Source organism: Crotalus tigris, unplaced genomic scaffold (genome assembly GCF_016545835.1).
Source record: "Crotalus tigris isolate CLP2741 ecotype Arizona unplaced genomic scaffold, ASM1654583v1 scf7180000017614.5298720, whole genome shotgun sequence".
NCBI lineage: Eukaryota > Metazoa > Chordata > Lepidosauria > Squamata > Viperidae > Crotalus > Crotalus tigris.
In genome coordinates, this window is record NW_024096513.1 from 5,147,902 (window position 1) to 5,157,722 (window position 9,821).

The 9,821-nt window shown below is 39.4% G+C and overlaps 1 long non-coding RNA gene across 1 annotated transcript; it reads right to left on the reverse strand.

Moving 5' to 3' along the window:
- Window positions 1-564: 564 nt before the first annotated feature.
- On the reverse strand, window positions 565-7,406 carry LOC120300709. The gene is made up of 3 exons (XR_005554718.1): window positions 7,220-7,406; window positions 6,625-7,106; window positions 565-956 (listed from the first exon to the last, which is right to left on the reverse strand). It is a non-coding gene; the product is annotated as an uncharacterized LOC120300709 (long non-coding RNA).
- Between the last annotated feature and the right edge of the window lie 2,415 nt (window positions 7,407-9,821).

A 9,821-nucleotide genomic window follows, 5' to 3' on the forward strand; every position in this document is an offset into this window, starting at 1 on the left:
CAATGGGTTGCCAATTGTTCCGTATTAGGCATCCTGATCACGTGACCGAGAGTGTGCCATATATAGCTCACTCTGTACTTCCCAATGTACACATACACACAAAAACATACATACTGTGTACAATATGAGGGGAAAGTAGAAACACACAGAGATACAGAGACGACAAATAGGCATCCCTGGGTGCCTGCAAGCTGTTGCAACTTGGTCACAATGATGAAAATAGCATTGTGCCCTTGCAACCATGTACTGTACAAACTGATTGGAATTGCCTTGTGACATTGTAATGCTTTCTTTCATTAGACTGGCCAGAGTGACACATACATGCTTTTGTGGTTGTTCATATTTGTCCTCTGCTATGTGTGTGCATCGATGCAGATATATAAATCAAATTCCAGAAATAATTGCAAATGAAAAGCGTGTTGTGTGGTCAATCAAAACATGCTATGCATCTACTTCAACTTTTCTTCCCTAGCAGACTTTTTGTGGCAAGAACAAAGGTGTAAGGTTATCTTCCTTAGCCCCTGCAGGTAAAATTCCTCAAATAAGGCAGGGCAAAGGCACAAATTAAGTCATCCCCTGCAGCAACTGTTTCTGTTTCACCACATCTTTTATTAGCTGTGCTGGAAAAAGTGAGACATGCATTAATTTCATCCCGATAAGGCAACTCAGCCGAAAGCATGGCGGTGGGGTTCACATTGGAAATGCAGATCCTTTGGATGAGATTGACACTTCTTTTGATCACTGAAAAGAGGGACATATAGAGATGGAAGTCCAATTTTATTTAGTCAGCTAAACTACTTTATGGTCCAGCCGATGATTATATCAGGGGTCCTTGGTGCTCTCTGAGCTTGCTTGTTTTCTTGCAGACATTTCGTTACCCTAACTCAGGGCTTTTCAACCTTTTCACCCATTGTACCACTTTTAGGATATGGCAATATCCGAGTACCACCAGTCGCCTAGCAAAAAAAAAAAAAGGAAAAAAGTGATAAAGTACAGGTAATCCTCGACTTAAAACAGTTTGCTTAGTGACTGTTCAGAGTGACAATGGCACTGAAAAAAGTTCCCCCCAAGACACAGCCGAGCAAGACACCTGCCTGCCCACCCGGCTGCGCTCTTCCTCCTGTCCGGTTTTCATTGTTGTGAGCATTTCTGTTGAGGATTGGCAGCGGGGTGGAGTGGGGGGGTGTTTGGTTTTTATTCCCCTGTCTGCTGGTAGTTGCAGCAGGGTTTGGTCACTTCACATGACCCTGGGACACTGACTGTCATAAATATGAATCAGTTGCCAAGCATCTGAATGTAAATCACAAGACCCTGGAGATGCTGCAACATTCCAGCTGATCGGCACTTTTTCTGGGTTCAGCAGAAGCACCAGGATCAGTGCTGCTTTCCAGCTGATTGGTGCTTCTTCAGGGCTCAGCAGGGGGCCAACGTACCACAGGTGGTACCCGTATCACTGGTTGAAAAGCCCTGCCCTAACTAGGTAACATCATCAGTGCTAGTAAGGAGTGCTGTTTGCTAGCAGTTTATATAGCAGTTTATATTCCGGTGTCTTGCCTGTCTGGGTGGATGGGGGAGGTCTTTGGGATTCTTTGGTTGGGCTGTTTACTATGGCTCAGATGGTTACATCAGTTTTAAGATATTCCTATTTTCTAATCATTTGTAAACATTAGACCTGAAAACAGCAAAGATGCTTATTATAAATGCAGAAAACCTTCTTAGAGGTGGCATTGAGAAAGTGGTACTTTACTGAATTTTCCCATGTGATTTTTGCCACACTCCTTCCTCATTTGCAGATTAGGGATGCAAAAAGCACAATCTGCAGGCCATATTCAGGAAATCTTTTAAAACCCCTGGAAGCATCCTCTCTCCCTCCTAAGTATTGGAGAAGGAATTAAGAGAGAAAATGAGTAAACTCACAGAAGGACAATTATTAATAAAGGTAGCCTTCATTTAGTAACTGCCTTTGACAGCCACTGTTCACAGTTATGACTGTGATGAAAATGTACCTTTGCACCCAATATCTGCATTTATAACCTTTGCAGGGTCTGTCTTTTAGTCATGTACTTGTCATTACAATCAGTAGGTGTTGTCCTGTGTGACCCCAAACAAGCTCGCTTTTCCTGAGCCACTTTTCCTCTCTAAAAATGCTAACCACAAGTTAGTAAGCTCAACTCTATGATCTTAATTAGTTGATTAGAACTCTCCCAGCTGCAGCTGCTGCCTGAAACTGACAAGACACTAACCAGTTTCAAACTAAAGGCTTTTGTTTGCTTCCTAAAGCAGTGTTTCTCAATGTTGGCAATTTTAAGACATATGGACTTCAACTCCCATAATTCCCTGGCAGCAGGGTTAAGAAATACTGTCCTGAAGGACTTCAGGCTCACAGCCACCAACTTGTTAGGAAAACAGCAGGTGTTAGCACATTCGTTTCCATGTGTATTCCCCACTGTGTGCCTGCTTACTTTCTTGTAATCTTGTAATCCCTTTCTCTCTATTTCCCTTCTTGTTAATTATCCCTCCTCCAGGGTAAGCATTCCAAGGGGTGGGGGAGTGGGAAAAATGGGTAATATGATTTGCCCTTTTACTTAGTTTCCTCATGAGTCAAATTCTAGAAACCATCCCTCACCTGACTGTTTGGAATTGTACCTTTCTGATGCTGTAAAACAAAGGAAAGATGAAGTAAAATTCTAGGCATGGTCATGTGATTTTTCCACAGTGAAATACTCAGTGACTGAGTTGCTGGTCATAATTGTAGTTGCTAAACGAGGACTACCTTATTGTATCTATAAAGGTGATTTAGCCTGTGAAAATGACACTGAGTTAATGGTTAAAGGAGGCTCTTTCATTGAAATTCCAACCTATATGCCAAATGGCAATCCATGAGCAGGGAAATAAGCTCTATTAAATTAAATGAAATTATTTCTCTGTTGCATTCATAGGAATGTCAACAATATCAGAAGATTTATTCACAGCTATTCCAGGCCAGGACAGTCCTAGGCTGCTCAACCTCTTCAAGAAACATTTCTTTTAAAATATATCTTTCGTAAATAAGAGTAAAAGGGAAATCCATGTGTGTCATTTGAAGAATTCCAGTGTGACTATTTGCATGTCCAAACTCTGTTATGAGATCAGTAACAAACATGATTTCTGGATTATTTTTAATGCTCCCAGATAAAGATTTGGATGTGCAAAAACACTAGTTTTCTAGAGCTACATATTTGTGAACTTTTCATAAGTATCTCTTTATGACTCGGCACATTTACACCTTCAGAGGGCCTATAAAAAGGGCAGATGTGCTAAACAGCTAGATTCATTTTTGAAAGGTCTGGAGTAGATAGCTGAACCCATGAGCACTGCCTATTTCATCATTTGCTGGTTGTGGGTCAGCTTCTCTTCCTTACCTTTAACAAATTGCTAGACAAAAAAGTCCTCAGTAAAAATAAGGACCCAGATTGTTGGGGTCAATATGCAAATAAAGATTACATTGTAAACCACCTAGGCTTCTATACCACTATGGGGTGATGTAGAAGCCTAAATGCTATGGCTGTATAATGATGAGATTTAAAGAAGCAGAGGTATAAATAAATCACCTGTCATTAACAACAACTGGAAAACAGCAATTATTTCCATGTCCATGCATGATTTAGAAAACTAGTATTCAGGGATGTTCCAAAAAGACAGGATGTCAGGTGCTCTGCCTATTTTTATATGTGTGCTGCACATGTGAAAGAGACAGGTACCATCTTGAGGAAGAGGATAGACAAACAGGATAGAAAAATCTTGGGAATAATTTTCTCAGCAGCTTTTGAATAAACACCTGGACAGCTCTGGATCACTTCGTACTATTCTTTTTTTCTTCAAAAATCCAAAGCTGGTAATGAAGCTGAGCCAGAAAAGAAGTACAATAAGCGAAGAAACTTCAGAAGACTCAGGGAAAGGGATGTGGTTAGGAAAACAGTGATTATGAGGTTTGTGGAGGGCAACCAGGCAAACTGAAAGGGAAATTTTGAATGGTAGTTTTATTCATGCAGCATAAATCCTCGTACAAGGTAGCCTATTGCACCAAACCACAATTTTTACCACCATGGTTTGTTGGTTAAACTACCAGCTTTGAGTTTATACATTGCACTTGGCCAGGATAAATTCTATAGACCAGAGCTACCCAACTTAGACAACTTTAAAACTTGTAGACTTCAACTCCCAGAATTCCCCAACCAGCATGGCTGACTAGGGGATTCTGGAAGTTGAAGTCCACAAGTCTTAAAGTTGCCAAGGTTAGACAATCCTGCTAAAGACTATTGAAGTACCTACCACTTGCTATACTTCCTAGGTATGCTGGTTATATATTCCGCCAATGTTTCACAACCCATTAGACCAAACTCAGATATATTAGTTTATTGCTTAACTGCTGAACAAAAGTTAATTAAAGTGTTTTCTAAGGACCATATGTTTTCTACCAAGTATCCTGTTGTGATTGGAAGTTTCTTCAAAGTTTTTCCTTGATCCTTTTTTTCATTATTAAAGATGTAATTAATTGGTTTTTTTTTTTAAAAAAAACCAAAAGGTAACATCTTTCCTCAGTATGAGCCATGAAAGCTACAATTAAACTTAGATGCAAAATTCTGGACAACCATTAGATGGTAGCAGAAGGATATAGTAACTCTAGCTTCTTGCTATCGTCTCGCTGTCGTCTAATATCATCTGCATTTTTGTAAAACCGAAGCAAAGCAAAAAACTTGCTAAGGGTGAGCGTGTTCCCACAAGTGCTTTATCCAGTCAACCATTACCTATATACAGAGGATTATGATAGTACACAATCCCACTAAATGGATCAAAAACCACAATGTTGACAAACTAAGTGTGCCGAGTCACGCTCTCCAGAATGTTACTAACAACCTATGAGCCTTTGCATGAGAAAAGAATTGACCAGGCTTCTTAACTTCACAACTCCCTTCCCCATTGACCAATCCAGCTAGAAGTAGGCATGGCTTGGCAGGTATTTTCTAGGAAGCCAGCCTTGGCAGTAAATTCTGTAACAAACAGACTTGCTTTTTCAGCTATCTTATCTCTTGAGCTCCTTTTCTTGAAGGAAGGCTAGGCAAAGTAGGACAAAGGACTAGATTCAGAGATCCTCAGAAAAATAAGAATTAGGCATCAAATAGATAGAGAAAACCCTTTGCTGTCATCTAGTAGCTGTCCAGGGTTTTGTAGCCCAGATCTGGGGCCCTTTAACATTATGATTAGGTATGTTCTGGGATTATTATTATTATTTTTTTTTTGGTGTTCTTATAACATATTCCTTCTGACTAAATTGAAATTCAATGGTGAAAAAAGTAAGGTTCTACATTTAGGCAAGAAAAACCAAATATACAGGTATAGTATAGGGGGTACCTTGCTCAATAGTAGTAACTGTGAGAGGGACCTCGGAGTCCTAGTGAACAATCACTTAAATATGAGCCAGCAGTGTGCTGCAGCTGCCAAAAAGGCCAGTGTTAATGCTGGGCTGCATTAACAGAGGGATAGAATCAAGATCACGTGAACTATTAATACCACTTTACAATGCCTTGATAAGGCCACACTTGGAATACTGCATCCAGTTTTGATCACCACAATGTAAAAAAGATGTTGAGACTATAGAAAGAGTACAGAGAAGAGCAACAAAGATGATTTGGGGACTGGAGGCTAAAGCATATAAGGAAAGGCTGCTGGAATTGGGTATGTCTAGTTTAATGAAGAGAAGGACAAGGGGGGACATGATAGCAGTGTTCCAATATCTCAGGGGCTGCCACAAAGAAGAGAGTCAAGCTATTTTCCAAAGCGCCTGAAGGCAGGACAAGAAGCAACAGATGGAAACTAATCAAGGAGAGAAGCAACCTAGAACTAAGGAGAAACTTCCTGATAGTTAGAACAATTAACCAGTGGAACAACCTGCCTCCAGAAGTGGGGAATGCTCCAACACTAGAAGTTTTTAAGAAGAGACTGGACAGCCATTTGTCTGAAATGGTATAGGGTTTCCTGCCTGAGCAGGTGGTTGGACTAGATGACCTCCAAGGTCCCTTCCAACTTTATTATTATTATTATTATTATTATTATTATTATTATTATTATTATTATTATTATTATTATTATTATTACTATGGATCATCGCACAGTCAGCCAGATGTTCAGACTGAATTTGGCATTTTGTCTACCTATCGAGTCCTTACCCAGGACCTGGGATAGGCAGATGTGGATGTTTGATGGTATTACAGATATCGTCGCAGGATGGAAGCAGTTCCTAGTAAGGCTGCCTTTTGCAATTGACTAATAGCGAATTTGTCAATGCCAATGGTGTTCAAGTGGTGTTCCAGTTTGGGATTGCACCCAAGGAGCCTATTACTATTGGTACTACCCTTGCTTGCTTTTGCCACAGTTTTTCTATTTCTATTTGTAGGTCTTTATTATTATTATTAATAATAATAATAATAATTCTGCATAAACAGGTTCTTTGGGTATGGTATTTCACACTATGCTAATAAAATACTTTGCATTCCTTTACAGCCCAGTTTAGACACTTCCCAAATGCAATGAGACAGCAGGCATCCTAAAATGTCACAAGATCTACTAAAATGGGCACCAACTCACCACTTGTCATCTTGGTCTTGAATGCTCAAGCTCTCCCACCTCAGCAGTTTATTTCAGTCAACTAAGAAAAGCAAGCAAAAACCAAGACTCTCCCAGACAGACAGGATTGCCATTTGAAAAATCTCTACTCTTAGCTTGGGAATGTTGCAGTTCTGGATGTACCAATTGTTTCGTGCATGCCTGTCAATGCGATTTCATAAATATCTTCTTAAACATGGCTTCAGGCAAACGGGTGTTTGAGTGTAGACTAATGAAGGAAGAACCCACGTGGAATTCTATCCAGGAGCTCAGTTATTTCAGGTGCAAAGGGAGGGGTGGTTTGTTGACAAGATTTTGCTGTGGTTCTCAAATGACGCTAGCTCTCAGTAATATATTCTTGTGAGGCATTTTGTGCAGCATCAAGATAACTTATTGGGTGGGCTCATGCGATGAGAGACGTTTGGCGCTGCTGTTGGTTCTCCTGGATGCAAAAGTTTCAAAACCTGTAGGAGGAAAACAACAACAAGTTGTTATGCTGCTCAGAATTGCTTAAGATGGGAGACTATAGAAATTGATAAACAAACAAACAAATCCTATCTATATAAAATGTTCCTACAGCAAAGTTTTAAAAGAAGAATGCTTTGGAGGGAGGATAAAATAAAATTCACATATCCCAGAGTTCCATAGATAAAGATCCTAATGTTCTAGGGGAATCAAATGCAAAACAACTCTTTCTTTCTTTCTTTCTTTCTTTCTTTCTTTCTTTCTTTCTTTCTTTCTTTCTTTCTTTCTTTCTTTCTTTCTTCCTTCCTTCCTTCCTTTCCTTCCTTCCTTCCCTCCCTCCCTCCCTCCCTCCCTCTCTCTCTCTCTCTCTCTCTCCAGATTTTAGTAGCAAAGACTGTTATTCTATGTAGCAAACACTCAAGTTGCCAAGAGATCTGATGTTATGTCACAATCCTGCTTAGGAGGCAGAGGCTTTTAGTTTTATTACAAGTAATAGATTAAAAGTACCAGATTTAAATGTAGCAGTGACTTTTGAAACCTGTTTTGTTAGCTACAGGGGAAGTGATGAAAAGTGGAATAATAAGCATTTGCAGTGTGCCTGTAGGAAGGGGCAACAATAAATCAACCTATATGCATGTGCCTGACAATAAAGATTTCACCATGCTGTTTTCTTTTTTCAAAGTCAAAATATGGAAGCTCTATTGTTTACAATTCATGGAGAAATATTGATATCTGGGAAGCTATGTGCCATCCTGACATTGTAATCAGTCTGTCAGTCCAAAAAGGAGTGGTCACATGAAGGAGATGAGCAAAACTGTAAATTCTTCCTTTTGTCAACACTGCATGTACAGAAACTGGATCCCCTTCTACCCCTGTTTTTAACTAATTGCATTGTCCTGCAATCAATTTTAGTCCTCTTCCCCTCATATTACACATTCACCAGGAAGCTGAGTAACAATTCAGGTAATTCAGCAGTTCGGTATAAATCACTCTTTGCACAGACACACCTAGATAAACAATATTAACCATAACCAAGAGTCTCTCTGCTGATGTAATTTATTTTGAAACAAGCAGTTAACTCTGGGGCACTGTTTGCTTGCACAGGCAGGATTAAATATATATATATATTCAGAAACTCAGGAAATATAACTTTAAAAAATATTGCTAGCTCCTGTCTTTCTTCCTACATTTTTTTGGGGGGGAGGGGGAGGGGAGAATAAATGTAGGCTGCTTAATTAAGCAAAAGACTGCATTTTTAAATTTTATTTTATACATCTTGTGAAACACAATTCTGGGCAACTAACAACAATGGTAAGGAAAAATGCAACAACGAAATACAATATTTAAGAGGTACCCGGGTTCCAATCATCTACATCCATCCAGGTGTACATAAATAGTTAATAGATCCTTGTCATTGTAGGTTTGTTTTTCAAAAAAATCTTCTCCAGGCAGTACAGTATTATACATAGGTTAAAAATTTTGAAAAGAAGGAACTGGATTCTAAAAATAGATAGGATAGTATAGCCACATTATTTTGCCACACACCTTGAGTTCTAGAAGGGTTAAAGAACTGTTAATTTATTTATTTTTAAATTAAAACTGAAAATTCTGAGATTATGTCCTCCCTACTTTATGGTGCTATAGGCACCAAATTATCCTAAGGAACTTCATGTCAATTTCATCTCATCAGACAAGAAAAATGTTATCGCCCATAACGTAGCAAAGTTTTGTACAGCTGTTGTGAATGCATACAAACAACTGACATTATATATGGCTGACATCCTCATACCTGATTCACTTTTGTTTGGTTACATGGATGGATTGGCTTGTTTTTCCTCTCTCTTTGCTTTATTTAGTTATAAATGTTTTGTTTTATCTGGTCACTGACCAAAATAGACATTATCTTACTGTATGGCTGGCATCAAAGCTTGCCAAGGTATATTTCTCTCCTAGTAAGCAATCTACTACTGAGTACCTTCTACTTTGCTGTTCAGGTTTCATCTCTGTTTGCTAATTTACCCTCTATCACATTATGAGTAAGAGATAGTAGCAACGAACAGTTGGCCTCAGTGGAAACAAAGAGATTGAGGAAGGAGAACATCAAGGTATTTTGCTTTCCCCTTCCCAGTAAACAAATGCATAGAGAAGACAGTAATATGGAACTCACATGAATTTTAGGCTTACATTAACCTCTGTTCATGATTTCTTTCTGTTATTTGAGAACTGTCCTGTGCTCTAGATCAGTGGTTCTCAACCTGTGGGTTGGGACCCCATTTGGGGTCAAACGACCATTTCACGAGGGTCACCAAACAAGGCTGTCCGCCATTTCCCCCCCCTTTTCTTTGGCCACGCCCCTGGCACCCAGTGATGTATAAGTGGTTGGGGGTCACCACAACATGGGGAACTGTATTATGGGGTCGTGGCATTAGAAAGGTTGAGAACCACTGCTCTAGATGTATTGGGACACAGTTCCCACAATGAGTTAACATAAGTTATGATGGTTGGACCTCAAGAAAGTTGGTGGAGGATACCACATTTCCTCACCCCCTGCTCTGTGATTAAAATTCCCCCATTTCTGTCCTTTATGGTATTTGTTGTGCATAAGACCTGTCTCCCAGACTGGCTATTTACTAAATCACAAGTATTTAATACCAATGTAGCCCGATAATAGCATTTTTGAAATTTAACATGCTATCTGGTTTTTGAGGGGGAAA